At 32.2% G+C, this 15186-nt stretch overlaps 1 protein-coding gene across 1 annotated transcript in view; it reads left to right on the top strand.

The window, feature by feature from the left end:
- The first annotated feature begins 11809 nt into the window (after nucleotides 1-11809).
- Nucleotides 11810-15186, top strand: part of LOC132938066 (insulin-like peptide receptor) — a 49218-nt gene continuing 45841 nt past the window's right edge. Inside the window, 1 exon segment of the mRNA XM_061004733.1 lies at nucleotides 11810-12436. The gene's annotated coding sequence lies outside the window, so the exon portion shown is untranslated.

A 15186-nucleotide genomic window follows, 5' to 3' on the forward strand; every position in this document is an offset into this window, starting at 1 on the left:
ACTTGTATACAATAGGGTCAAGCGCAGTTTGAACCATATCATTATTGATGAACAGCATGGGTTCAGGCCAGACAAGTCCATTATAACTAGTACTTTGTGTTGAATTTGCGTAGTACATCACTGAATGCCTTGAGCAAAAAAATCAAGCTGATGTCATTTTCACAGATTTTAGAAAAGCATTCGACACGGACTTATTATTAATTTACTACAGGTACTTGGCATCGGGAATCCACTCCTATCTTGGTTTAAGTCTTATCTAACCAAAAGGGAGCAATTTTTGAAGGTTCATGACTCATTTTCTGTATGAACAGATGTACCTTCGGGGGTATCCCAAGGAGGTCACCTAAGCCCTTTACTATTCATCCTATTTATTAACTCTATTAATAAGTGGATTACTAAAGCCAAGTTCCTCCTATTTGCTGATGACATAAAAATCTACCTGAAAATTGATTCTCCTGAAAGTTGTCTCATTCTCCAATCTGAACTTCCTTCTTCACCTGGGTCCAACGTCTTGGTTTGTCACTCGACCTTGGAAAGTGTCATATAATGTCATTTACTAGAAGTCGTTCTTCCATTTTCCATACTTATCGCCTCGGTGACGTCCTTATTGAACGGGTGCTTGTTTTTAAGGACCTCAGCATTTTCTATTCCCCCTCTTTAAGTTTCGAGCACCATATCAATGTTATTGTCCCTAAAGCTCTTAAAATCCTAGGATTTATTAAACGAGTCTCAAAAACGGTCTCCTCAGCTATTTGTCTCCGCTCACTTTATTTTTATCTGGTACGCTCTAAGTTAGAATATAGTATTGAAGTTTGGCACCCCTACCTAGCTAAATACCAACTAAACTAAGATTGAAAAGGGTCCAAAATAAGTTCCTTTCCTATGCAGCTTTCCTATTGAAAATTGACCACCGCGCACACGACTATTCGCTTGTTCGCCAAGCATTAGATATCCAAACACTGTCTACCCGTTGATTAACTGCTGGCGTTAGATACATACCCTTGATACATCGTTCTAATAGCAGTTGAAAAATATTAAAAATACATAGGCACAATTTTTTTTTATAAGTATTCAAAGTTCAAATTTTGACAAAATTTATCAAATTAAAAATTTAATAATTATTTTGTAGTTAAAAATTTATAAAATGTTCAACTTTTATAGCTATCAAAATTGAAAACAAGGCTCCACATAAATAGGTTATATATAAATTACTTTATTCACAATAATATCATCAAATATACTTGGTAATATCATAGGCTGACTGACCGTTTTCGCTCAGAATCACCATCCATTACAGTGTAACCTACTGTACAGCAGAGCGACATCCACTAGAAACGGTTTTGGATGCGGCTTGAAACTTGAAGCCCCTTATTTGTGTTTTTGGTATTACCACAACAATTGATTTAGTATTATATTACTTATAATAGTGAAATTGACATTTCACTGTTGAAAACAAAAACATGGCAGAAGAGTGAAGACTAAAACAGTGTAAGTAACCAATTTCTACACATTCTGCAGTGTCCACGCCTCATATCCTAAATAATTTGTTTTAGTTAAGCACTTACAGTATTTTAATTTTCCAATAGATAATAATAATAAATAATACAAATTTTATTTTATTTATTTCTCTTTTGAATATAATATATGTATACACTGCAATTTAAATTCAATATTTCCATTGATTGTTTTAATATTTGTTGATTAGAATTTGAATATCACAATATATTGAATCCTGGTTAACTAAGGTCAATTGTTTACTTTTTCGTTACAATATTTCAGAATAATCGTAGGTGCCATATAATATTAGTTATCAAGGTTATTTAATTTTTTTTATTATTTTAAATTTTAATACCGCTATATCTAGTCGGCTTCTCATTATTCATAAAAAAATTATATTCAACGTGGCATTCTATATCCAGCCAATTTTAAAAGAAAACAAATTTAAAATATAATTATTTTTATTATAATATAATTATTAGCTAGTAACATAGAATAACGTTATATACCTAGGTATAGCCGGTTGAATTCGAGTTTATTAATGACACCTATAGAGGTACCTATATGATACTATTATAATTTTTAAATCATAAATCATAAAGCATTAATTAAGTTAAAAAAAAAAATAATAATAATAAGTAATTTTAACCATTTTTATAATATTTAAGCAAAAATCAAATTTGTAATGAAGTACAGAATATGCTATAATTATATGTATATTGTATATACAAGGTTAAACAGGGAGACCAAAAAAAAAAAGAAGCTACTACATAAAACGTATGACAAAAATTGTTAAAATTATATGATAAGTAAATCTTTTAAGAAATATACTAATGTCATCAAATTTCCAAAAATAATATTTTGAAAAAGTTATAACATTCAAAATTAATTTAAATAGATATCAAAAAAATATTAATATTTTAAAAAATTCTAAAAAAAAAACTACTTGACTTAGATAAATGTTTTTACCATAAAAATATTTATTATGATCAGATTCACAAATTGGCTATTTTAAATTTAACCCCAAAAAATTAAGCCAAATATAAAATTTTTTCTTGTTTCTTTTCTACCCAACACCTTTTGGTGAAACAGAAAATTCCCAGTGAACAGATAAAAGAGTCAGCCCTGTTAAATGGTAATTTCCAATTTTATTTCAAAGCTGTATTTTTACTCTTTTTCAAGTTGAAAGTGATCGTTCAACTTCAGTTGTAAATACTCGGAGGGTTGTCAAAACTCGTAACTAATGGTTTATACTTGGATAAAAAGTCGAATCACACGAGTCTAAAATAACCATAATATCTGTAAGAGTTTCTTCGAGAATTTAATAAAAAGAAACTAAAAATTTAATACAATTGGTTGGAAAAATGGGAATGCTTGGCGTATTCTAAAGAAATGGATGGGCCTTTTGTAAATAGGTAGGTACCTACTGTGTTTTGTTTGGTAATGATCATGTTAAGTAGATACTGATATACTGGAGAAATGTGCGATGTTGCTACACAGTTGAATTAACATTGACAGCAACAATGTGTAGACAATAGAGCAGCATTAATTCCAATAATAGAAAGGTGGGTAAGTGGATGTCGCTCTGCTGTACAGTAGGTTACAAGTGGGTCACTGTAGGAACGAACCGAAAGTCGGTCATGGGGGGGGGGGGGTGACCCCCCACTCAGCAATATTTGATTTTCAGTCGACCAAATGAAATTTATTTTTACCTGAATTAAACCAATTTTTTTAAGACGAGGAAAGGAAAATTAAATAATTTGTTTAAATGTTAATATTGTTTTAACTCAATATTTTCGTAATGGGTTATAGAGCGGATTCGCAAAAGTACATAGAGAATTCGAGACTGCGAGAATCGGCAGTCGGCATAAGATAAATTTTTCATTTAAAACCTACCCTGTTTATTTCAAGACTTAAAATACCTTATATCTACATAATATGGTTCATCACATTTATAATATACAAAATATAGATTATAATTATATAGATTAAATAATATAGATATAAAAAATATAGATTTTAAAAATATTATACATATCTCGTTTCACTCAGAATCTAATATTTTTTATTAAATTGAATAAAATGTTTTAATAATTAGATTAAAACCATTGGTAAATAATTAGGTACCTACCTACATTTTATACAAATACAATTATTGAGATTATTTTATATTTATATAGGTTATGATAGAACAGGACGATTCTATAATGTAGATAATTATTTGGCAACAATAATGATAAGTGACGAATTATAATTATAACCTATTTCATATTATGTTTGTTGATGTTATTTCATTCTGATATAAATTAAAAATAATAAGTTAGGTATTTCTAAGTTTCAACTTTAAATTTAATTTAAACATACATTGAAACATAAGGTACTAAAGAAATTATAAATGTATAGAATATTGTAACAAAAAATAACATAATAGTTAACAATAATTTTGAAATTCAAATTCTAGACGGCAATTTTGAAGAATACACCCCCTTCTGATTTTATTTTTGAGATCGTCCCTGAGTCACTGTAATGGATGGTGTTAAATTTGAATTCAATGATATAATATCATTATACTAGAAAATCGATTCTAAGTGAAAACGGTCAGTCAACCTATGATATTACCAAGTATATTTGATGATATTATTGTGAATAAAGTAATTTATATATAACCTATTTACGAGGAGCCTTGTTTTAAATTTTTAATCCTTAGCTATATAAGTTGAACATTTTATAAATTTCTAACTACAAAATAATTATTAAATTATAAATTTGATAAATGTTGTCAAAAATGCTCATAAAAAAAATCGTGTCATTGTATTTTTAATATTTTTCAACTGCTATTAGAACGATGTATCAGGAGCCTTATATTAAATTTTCACGCTTTTTTACCCAACAAATATAGTTTTATTGATATTTAAAGGAAAAAAAACTAAAAAAATGGAAACTGAAAATGTCCGTAAACAGCTCAAAATAAGTCAAAATATTTGGAAAATGTTATGGTGTATAGAAAATGCTAATAAAAACATTCAGTCAAAATTTCATGGACCTACGGTGATTTGTTTTAGAGTTGCACCAAAAACCAAAATCGATTTTCTCGAAACCGTTTTTCCTTAATTTTTCTTTTGTTTTTCACGTCGCTTTTGAAAAATACTGGGATATTTTTACTTTAGACACCCTAAAGTATACCAACCAGATTCACTTTCCTATCAGAAAAATTACTGTTGAAGAAAATCCAAGCACTTTTACTGTCCTAAAAGGTGATAACAGACACAAAAAAAAACACACATCATTGTAAAATCAATACATTCATCGCTTCGCTCAGAATCTAAAACAATTATTTTTTGTGGTTATTTTGGTGGTGTTTTTGCTCCAAAAAATAACGATGACAGTGGCTCATTAAATTTGGTAAAACGTGATTTACTTCGTTATTGAGCAAATTTTAGTGACAAAAAACTCTACCTATATAAGCCATTAATTGTGGCCAACTTTTTAGAAAAATATTGTAACCAAAATAAATAAAGCCGATTGCTTTTCAATTCCTTGTGACGAAACTTTAGATGTATCTGGTACTGAGCAACTATCTATGTGTGCCCGTTATGTAGATCAAAATAATCAACTCCTTGAAGACTTTTAATGTTTTTTACCAGTATAGCCGTATAGGTAAGATCTCACTGGGGATTTAACTCGAATAATTTAAAAAAAATGCGAAAAATTGGGTTTGGATTTAAAAACTTATCAGCCAAGGGAACAGATGTTGCAGGGAACACGAGTGGATAGTTTAATGGTGTACAGTCAAGAATACAACAAATATATCCAAAAGCAGTTTTTGTCCATTGTGCATTGCACCGATTGCATCGATTAAATCTTACTTTTTCTAAAAAAATTTTAGAAATTGTCTTTGTGCGATGAATGATATTATTAATTTATTTAAGAATAATGCTTTAGCCGGAAAAAACCTTAAAAATGCCACTTTAGAACTAAAATCCAAGCACTTTTACTGTCCTAAAAGGTGATGACAGACACAAAAAAAAAAATAAAAAGTAAAAAAATTAAAATACAAAAAAAAAAAACACATTATTGTAAAATCCATACATTCATCGCTTCGCTCAGTATCTAAAAATGTGGGTAAGTGAATGCCGCTCTGCTATACAGTGGGTTACAAGTGAGTCACATAAGGATTGACAATTTTAAACTAGGTGTAATAAGTAGGTTATAGTGTAACCAAAAAATCTAAAAACTACAGTTTTTTCTTATAGTTATTTTATTTATTCAAATTTTCAAATTTGTACAAAATTAGATAAACGGAGAAGAACGATTTCAATTTTGTGTTTTATTTTAAAAATATTATTCTTGGAAACATGCAACTTCTAAAGTATATAATTATATACAAATAATATTAATTCAACTAAACGGTTACCGTATTAGTAATAAATAATAAAATAATATATATTATATATAATACAAAAATATCTTTGTCAGACAATTCGTCTCCTCTCAGAATCGTATATAATGATTTGATATAATATATGATATTATATCACTGAATTCAAATTTAACACCATCCATTACATTCATTACAGTGACCCACTTGTAATCTACAGAGTGACATCCACTTACCCGCTTTTTTAGTTTTTACTATGACATTTAACCGAAGATATTTTTATTGGAGATATTTTGACGCGTCATCCTAGATTTACAGCGGTATTATATTATCATAGTTACTATTGTCGTCAAAGGTTTAATTTAAATAATTGGGTGGGTGTCTACAGTGTGCTAATTCGGCGGTACCAAACACGAAGACGCTTTCAATCGGCCGATGGTTATATAATATATAATTATATGCTATAATAATAATTAGTATCATTCATTCTCTTTGGCGGCATCGGGTCTACGAGTTGTTTCAATTATAATTTATAAATTATAATACAATTATAGAAGTATGTATTCATAAAGTTTTCTTAATTATAATTTATCAAATAATATCTATCTACTATAATCTTATCAATATTTTAAATGATTATATAACAAAGTATCATTAAGGGGCCTCGCTACTGCCGTCAATTTTAGCTAAAAACACCTAAAGTATTGACAAAATTAAAGTTAGTTAATGTTGTCAAATTTTGATTCTGAAAGGGTAACTCCGCATGAGATGCATTCCGTTGGTGGTTTGTTTTTCAAGAGGTGTCCATATGTGAGGTGGGTGTGGCCGATTCTAAATCGGTTTATTATTATTTCTGTTTTTAGATTATTATTATTTATCGTAATTTATTGTTTTTGTTTAACCAGTGATTTTGTCAAATATTCTGTGTTATTAATTGTATGGTTATTGGTGTCTAATATTTTAATGTATTTTTGTTTGGGTGCTTTGGGTTCGGTTAGTAGTTATACTGTTGTAGTTTTGCGTGTTGGTCGTCTAAATCGTTTCCGTATATTATATTGCAAAGTCCTGGTGTCCAAATGTATTGGACATTCTTGTTTTGATTTTTAAATTTTAAGTTTTTTTTAAGATTTATTGATTTATGATGTTTGTGGCAATGTCATTAGCTTGGAATATATTTTAGATGTGAATATATTGTAGTTTTGGTGTGGATAATTTTCAATATGTTTAAAAGCTGATATTATAGCAATGGCTTCGGCGGTATGGATTTCTTTTGAATTTTATATGTTATTATTTCTTTGTCAATTATAATTGCTATTCCTACTCCTTGTTCACTTTTGGAAGCGTCAGTATAAATGTCTTGTCCTAAGAAATTATTTTTGAGTTTATAGAATAGATTTTTGAAAATGTATATAGCAGTTTCCTTTTTTTGTTTGCTGCAAGTTCTGTGCTTATCTATTTGGTAGACCATAATTGGGGGGGGGGGAGGTCACATAGTTTTGTTTTTTATTATATTTGAAAAATATAATCTATCTGTTTGACGTGGTCTGGTGTTAATTTGTTTGTGTTGTTCCTAGTTAGTCTTGCGGCGAAGTATAGTGCAATTTGTTTCTTCGGAGCCAGAAGGAGGTTCACTAGCTATCAGTGGCGTATATAGGGAGGAGGTTTCTGTGGGGCCAGGGCCCATAGTAAAGTTACATGTTCAATTCAAACATTGTATGCGTATTGCTAATGTACCTATACGGCTATACCTATATATTATATTATATATATTACATAACCATACCCCGTGGCCAATACGTACTTTTGAATTTTGATGTCATACCACTCATACCTAAGGTTTTTGATATTGATATTTGATAGTCTATATGAATTATGAAAATTGGAATTTAACTTACTGATTATACTTGTTGATAAGTGATAACCATGAATGCGCTTAGGAGTTATATGTTTACATACGTCAATGGTGCATTATATTTTTTAGAAATTGATTTCCATTCACTGTTGTATTTACACTGTTTACAGGAATCTTTCAACACTTGAACACTAGGTTGATTTAAACGTTTTTGAGGAAACAACAATGAAATGTTAGATTATCAGGACTTGCTTTTTGGTGATTCGTCGTAATATAACATTAACTATAGATGAAATTGCCAAACCTAACCTAACCTAACCACTTGGCTCCCTAAAAAAATTCTAGTTAAGGCTATATTAGTTAGTGCTATGCTTTACCTGTAGTGGTAAATTTGCCTATAGTGAAAATAATTCCTATATCTGCCACTGATAGCTATATTGTAGATGCTTTCGACCGAAAAACTATTTGTTTTGTTATTGTCATAATGTTTTACTATTTAAAATAACGTACTGTCGAGCTGTCATAGTCACTGACTAAAAGCTTTTCCAATAATAAAAAAAAGTTAAAATGTTTATAAAAATAGTATGCTTTTGACAGTGTTTCAAAGTATACATGCTGCCATTAAAAAATTCGATTTCTTCAGAAATGTAGATTTAAAAAGATAAAAACGTTTTTAAAAAAAATCAACGAGATAATGAATATAGGTTAGGTACACGGTGTCACGGTAAGAATAATCATTCTGTATAATATGCATTAATTAAATGTAAAGTTTTTTATACATTTGTTATGTCACATGAATTGTTGAATAATAATAATAATATTATTGAATATTAAATACAATACTGATATTGTATTATTGTAAATTTGTATAAATAGGTAAACAATATGATTTTTAATTTTGCTTTAAATAGTGGTAGAAAAATACGTTAAGGGGCCTCGCTACTGCCGTCAATTTTAGCTAAAAAGATCTAAAGTATTGACAAAATTAAAGTTAGTTAGCGTTGTCTAATTTTGATTTTGAAAAAACTTATTGTAAACTGTAATTAAAAACTTGAAAATATGAACTTTTTCGAATCATAATTAAAATTAATATTAAAAACGGAAAATGTTTCGTGCGATTTACAGACATTTTTTTCCTGAATTCAAATATTTTTTTCAGAATCAAAAGCAAACAACGTTAATCAACTTTAATTTTGTCAAAACAAATTTTTGTTTTTGTAAAATTCATGTAGTGAAATTTATATGGTTATCGAGTTATTGACATGTGCATGCGTGTACGAGAGATGTTTCTATTGATACCCACATTTAATTTCACTCATACTAATAATCATTTACAACTAACACAGATTCCGGGTGGCTATGAAAAGATTAGAAATTGCCTAAATGTTGCCCCTTAAATAATGCCCGTAGCGAGGCCCCTTAAACGGGTAAACGCTGCACATAAAAATAATCTATAATCTACCTATAAGCGTGTTGCGTGTATCATTCATTTTTCTAGTTATTAAATTAATTTTATTTTAAAGTGATTTAATTTTACTAGAACTTAGTTTAATCAAAAACTAAAATTCTATAATTCTGTTTTTTTGATTCGCCACATTTTTTGAAGGGCCTTCCCTCCCTCTGGGCCCGTGGCACTTGCCGGTCGTGCCACCCTATCGATACGCCACTGCCAGTCTACGTCGACTGTATATAATATATAATCCGTAAAATCTTCATTATAACTTATACATTATAAGTCAGTAATTTTTTAAAACATTTTTAAAACATTTTTTTTTACTTTCAATATATTTGTGTTAGGTCACTCGTGATTGTTTGTAATCATATTGTATGTACCTATTGAATACTGATTTTATTTTGTATTATTATCGTTTTTATAAAATAAAAAATAAATTATCGGAAAAAAAATTACACATCTAAACAAATAAATAATGAACTAATATTGGAATTGATTTTCTAACTGACCGACTAACTCTATATTTTTTTTTTTTTCAAGGCACTAATAATTGCTCTATTTGTTTCCCTTCTTCTTTCACTCGGCTCTGTAGTTATCCCAGTGTATATGTTTTCTCTAGTGTGTTGTATGTACTATGTACCTACGGCATACCTGAAAAATGTTTATTGCTCAAGATATTACTTTATTGTCGCAAAAGTCTTTTGTTGTTACGAAACTAGACTATAACATGAATAACATAATAGAACATTCAAATACAATATAAAGTATGTTATTCCAATTTGTCTATATCAAGTGTATGATTATGAGATGGATTAGGGGTTGTTATTCATTTTTCATACAATACCTGAATAGAATTTTTGTATAATATTGTAACACATTATAATGTATATTGTACATTATATATTGTAATATGGCCACATTAATTGACAATGCCACAATATTATAAAGGCACGCAAAGTAGAGGGGCTATTGAATTTTGACGCCAGTGCGAACCTTTGTCATTATTAATTTTTTTCATGAATAAAAAGAAATATTTGTAATAAATAGTGATATTATACAGTATAAACATACAGCTGTATAAGATACATACAATACAATAATACACTTCTGGAAGAACTGACAATTAGGTGCTACGCACTTATAATATAAATTATAATTATTTTACTACCTATTAATGTCTGAAAGTCCTGACTTTAAGACAACTATTTTATAGTTTTTTTTTAAATTCCGTACGTGTTAATGTTTAATACTAAAATATATGAATCGATTAACGGACCGGGAATCTGACAAAATATATATAATTGGAATATTGCTGTAATACTCACATGTATAAATAAGGCAGGCTAAGTCTCTCTGGATTAATCACCCTTTTTATCATTAAAAATGTCTTAAACCATGAAAATTATATTTTAATAATATCAGGTACCTATGTTAGAAAAGCATTTATCGATTTCAACAGATCAGTAAAATATTTAATAAGATCGCCTATGCGGCTTGCAAAATATGCACACTACCCTTGCTTTTGCCGCAAATTACGCCTCTGGTTTCCACGACGCGCGTGACGCATATCGCGGGCTGAAATAATATTCTGTTTACTATAATATGCTAATTTGTGTACCGATACGGTTAACGCGGAGTATAATATTATCCTTCGGCGGAGAACACGTTTTCAAAACGTTCGCTTTACTATAATATTTTAATATCTCCTCGTCACATACACATGACTGGGCATGGGTTTACAGTGACGGGCAGACGACCGTTTATCAGTTTATCATTATTAATGAATATTGTAATAATTTAATAGTGCATAAAATATGTATAATACTAATAAACACACTTCGTATTTTCCGATCCACCGATTTCAAAGTTTGCGCTCGTCAGTGTGAAATCGGCTAAGTAGCGGTATCCTAGAAGGTAATATTATTATTATGATTCATATTATTACAATATATTATAGAGCCTGCCGATGGTAGTCCGGGCTTTATTATCAATGTGGAATCGACGTATTATCGTGTCGTAAAACCGGACGACGACGAGGGGACGAGGACAATCGCGGAGCCGCGGCGGACAATCGTTATGGTGTAGTTATGCCCGTGTCGACGGCCCGGCCAGCGGAAACGGCTATAACGCGGCTATCGATTTGGCAAACAACGTTTCCGAAATATTATTATAGTTGGCGCGCGCGGTATCCGCACACGACGACTACGACGCCGATCCGGTATTCCGGTGTCCGGACGTCCAGCAGCGCGTCGAATAATGACACAACAAACAGTTATGGGTTATATACGGAGCGTTGGCCGTGGATAATCACGCTCCATTCCAATGACCCTGTATATATACTGCTGCTGCTTGTGTATATTATTATTTTTCGGGTGTTGTTGTTTCCCGTAAAAGCCGGCCGGTCGTCCCGCCGAGCCGCGGCTGCCGAGCGCGACCGACCTTGACCCCGCAGCCGTCTTACGCATGCGCTGCGACCGGACAAAAACATTCTCCCTCTTTCGGCGGCGGCAGCGGCGACTGATCGCATCCGAGGCGACGGTGGCGGCGGCTCAGCTCCTCAAGGCGCGCGCAAACGTCGACTGCTGCTGCGGAATTCACCGACGCTAAACACGCGCACACACACGCATACACGTACCACGCACGAATCATACGAGTCTACTCGCGCGCGCGTTTCTAGGTTATGTTATTGTTCGTTCGTAGTGCCTGTGTGTGCGAGTTATTATTATCATTATTATTATTTAACATTATTATTATTATTATTATTATTATTATTAATATTAATAATTTTTCATCGCTTCGCCGCCGGAGGGGGAGGAGTGAGAGCGTTTCGAAAACTACTGACTAGAGAACACGTTTTTTTTATTGACTGCGCAGATTTTCTACACGGTTGAACGCCAAACCGTTTTTAACGTCATCGTCGTTTTATTCTCTTATCGCGCGTTTCACTCTTTCGCTGCTCTCGTCGGACGGACGTAATAGTAAAATATAATATTTCACCTTTGATAATATCATTATTATTATTATAGTCGTGTGCGTGTGCGCTGTGTGTAGGTAACAGTTTCGTGCCGAGTTTCCAACCGACGGGACTTTGGGCGATAACGTGGCCTCCGCGTGTGCACCCTTCTTACGTGGACAAGACGTTTTATCGTCGAGCCTCCTGAAAAACACGTACGTGACGCGCATCTCATCGGCTCGGCGGTCGGCAGACGGGCCAGACAGTGGTACGGTGCGCGCCACCTGGGACACAAGCCACAAGGTAAATAGAGCTAGAGCAGGTGTTGAGTATAATATCTCGCGTCGCACGCCCTCGCGGTTATCATCATCGTCGTGGGGGCAAACGTAACGTGTTCTGCAGGCTGTCCGCCCGGCCGCGACGGCACCGCATGACAATAATTATAATAACAATAACAAAGTCAACGTGTGGCCGCAAATAGAGTCCCGTAGCGCTTGAAACCGCCGTCGCCGCAACCTACGACTAAAGTGCCCACCGCCGAGTAATTAATGCGCTCTCGACAGTTCTCGATAATTGCGTTTACACGACTGAGTGTACTACAACTAACAACTACAACAATATTAAAATATCAGTAGCTCTGTCGTCACTCACTAGTGTGTGTGTGTGTCTACTGTCTGTCGGTGGGCTGTCTAGTTTGGTGTACGGTCTGAACTACTGTTTTTTTTTCGTGTCGATTACGTAATTATTGATAGTTCACACTTTCGCAGTCGTAGTCGATTGATCGACAAAAATATTATACTAATTACTAATTAATAATATCGAATAGTTAAATATTATACAACCTACACGCGTTGTTGAGCGCATGCGTGTCAGAGTGACGTTCTCAAGAATATACTCATCGACAACTGTTACTGGTGGGGGAAATTAATTTATTAAACTGTTTATACGGGTATTATAACGGAGGATTAGAGAAGAAAAATTTGTGATTTTACCCGCCAAATTATGTTATAATACAATGACAACCTGTTATTTAAATTAGGATCATAAAAATAAGGCCAGGTGAGTTGATATATAATAATACAAGTTACGGCTAATAGCTGTACCCCCCCTCCCCTCCCATAACCCCACCAACCCCTCCCATAACCTCACCATCTTAATGCCACTACGATGTTTGATGGAAGTGGTAGGTCCTCGTGTTTTCTGTCCGTATAATTCACGTAATATTTCCACAGTCTGTTTATCGCTGATGATTGGCTCACGACGTTGAATAACACACGTTCGTCGTCGTTCCAGACATGATAATATTTTTCAAATGTGGCTGTCGGGTATAATAAATAATAATAATATACCATATACCTACCTATCCGTGATAAAAATTGAATGAGACGACGTTGTTGATAATAATAATTATAATATCTCCACGGTCGCATATATTATCAAAAAACGTGGTTTGCTTTCGTTTTTACAACGGGTTTATATTTTTTCGTTTGAAATCAAATATGGTGGATGGTTTTTTTTTTCAAACTGCGATCACGAACGTGACTGCTTGAGGTTTGTATTATTTGTAATGCAGTATAGGTACGCTGGATAAACAATAGGACGATAAATGTCGGCGGAGCGCCCTCCTATATATGAACGGCGACGAAAAGGTGTTATTGCAGTCACGCAATACCTATAAACGATTCAACGTTTTATTTTTCGTTTACCATTTTTCATTTTCGCCGCAACTAATAGTATTACAAAATCGGACTCCGGTAACCGGAGTAGATTAAAATATCATAATATAATATAAGATCTAATTACGTTAGAGGTAGATTAGAATTATCTCTGATCGTGGTTTACGTTATTTTTTTTACTTTTACTATGAATCGTACTACGGTAAATCAACCCTAACCATTCGACCATGTGCGGTATTACAGCACGTAATCCATTTAAATTGCCGTACGGATAAATAAATATCTATTCCTGAATTTACTCCACAGGTCTAGCGGCTTTGAACAGGGTTTATTGTAAAGTAATAAAATGCCAGTTTTTTATTTGGTTTTCACGTTTAAAATTCGTAAATCGTATCGTCACTCAATGCGCGTGATTTGTAACAGGGACAGTACTACCACGTTGATTTGACTTACCGATGAATGCCGATGTATTCTGTATACACTAGACATAATATAGTTTAGGATACGAGACTTGTATGCCGAAAATAATATGAATCAATCTCAATAATAGACAACTAGGAAGGTTAATTATTTTGATTGGATTTTTGATTATTTTATATTGACCCTCTTTATATAACTTAATGGCTAACATATATGTGGCTGGATTCATCATACGAATTAGCAGCATATAAAATAAATTAGATATAATTCATAAGTACATTTTTTCCGTATTTAAATTATTATTCTTTTAATTAATGTAATGGATTTTATAAACGATTTAGTCGAGTTTGGTGTACCAAACAAATAATTAATGATTCAGTTAAAACCGGGTGCTCTGAATCTTAAACTAATCGTCGATTTTTGTGTATAACTTTTAGTTATTTAAAAAATTAAAAATGTAACACGTGTATCACGGGGGACAGATTAAATTTGTAATTAATTCTATTAGGTACAATTAAATAAATACAAATGTGGCAAATAATTAGATTAATTATAGTCAATCTGTCAACCTTGATGAGACGAATTGAAGACGTATATGTCGAGAGGGTCGGTGTATAAATTAATTCATAAGTTAAAACAGTACAAAATCGAAATTTTTACACGTTGGTGTTGGATGAGTGATACGTCGTCGGTCGGTGTCATGATGAATGATGATCGTTGATCATTAATAAATAATAATAATACCAAATAACCAACATGTTAAGTACATAATCGCTGGTTATCGTTTGCGCACCGTCTGTTAACCTGTGCCAAAATATCACAGGTACCTGCATTGTTTGCACAACAACATATCGAATAATAGAAGAATATAAAAAATGTTGATAAGTACATAATAATATGTACAGTTGTACACTTGTACATAATAACATAAATACATAATACGAAAAGATTTTTTAC

Source organism: Metopolophium dirhodum, chromosome 2 (assembly GCF_019925205.1).
Source record: "Metopolophium dirhodum isolate CAU chromosome 2, ASM1992520v1, whole genome shotgun sequence".
Classification (NCBI taxonomy): domain Eukaryota; kingdom Metazoa; phylum Arthropoda; class Insecta; order Hemiptera; family Aphididae; genus Metopolophium; species Metopolophium dirhodum.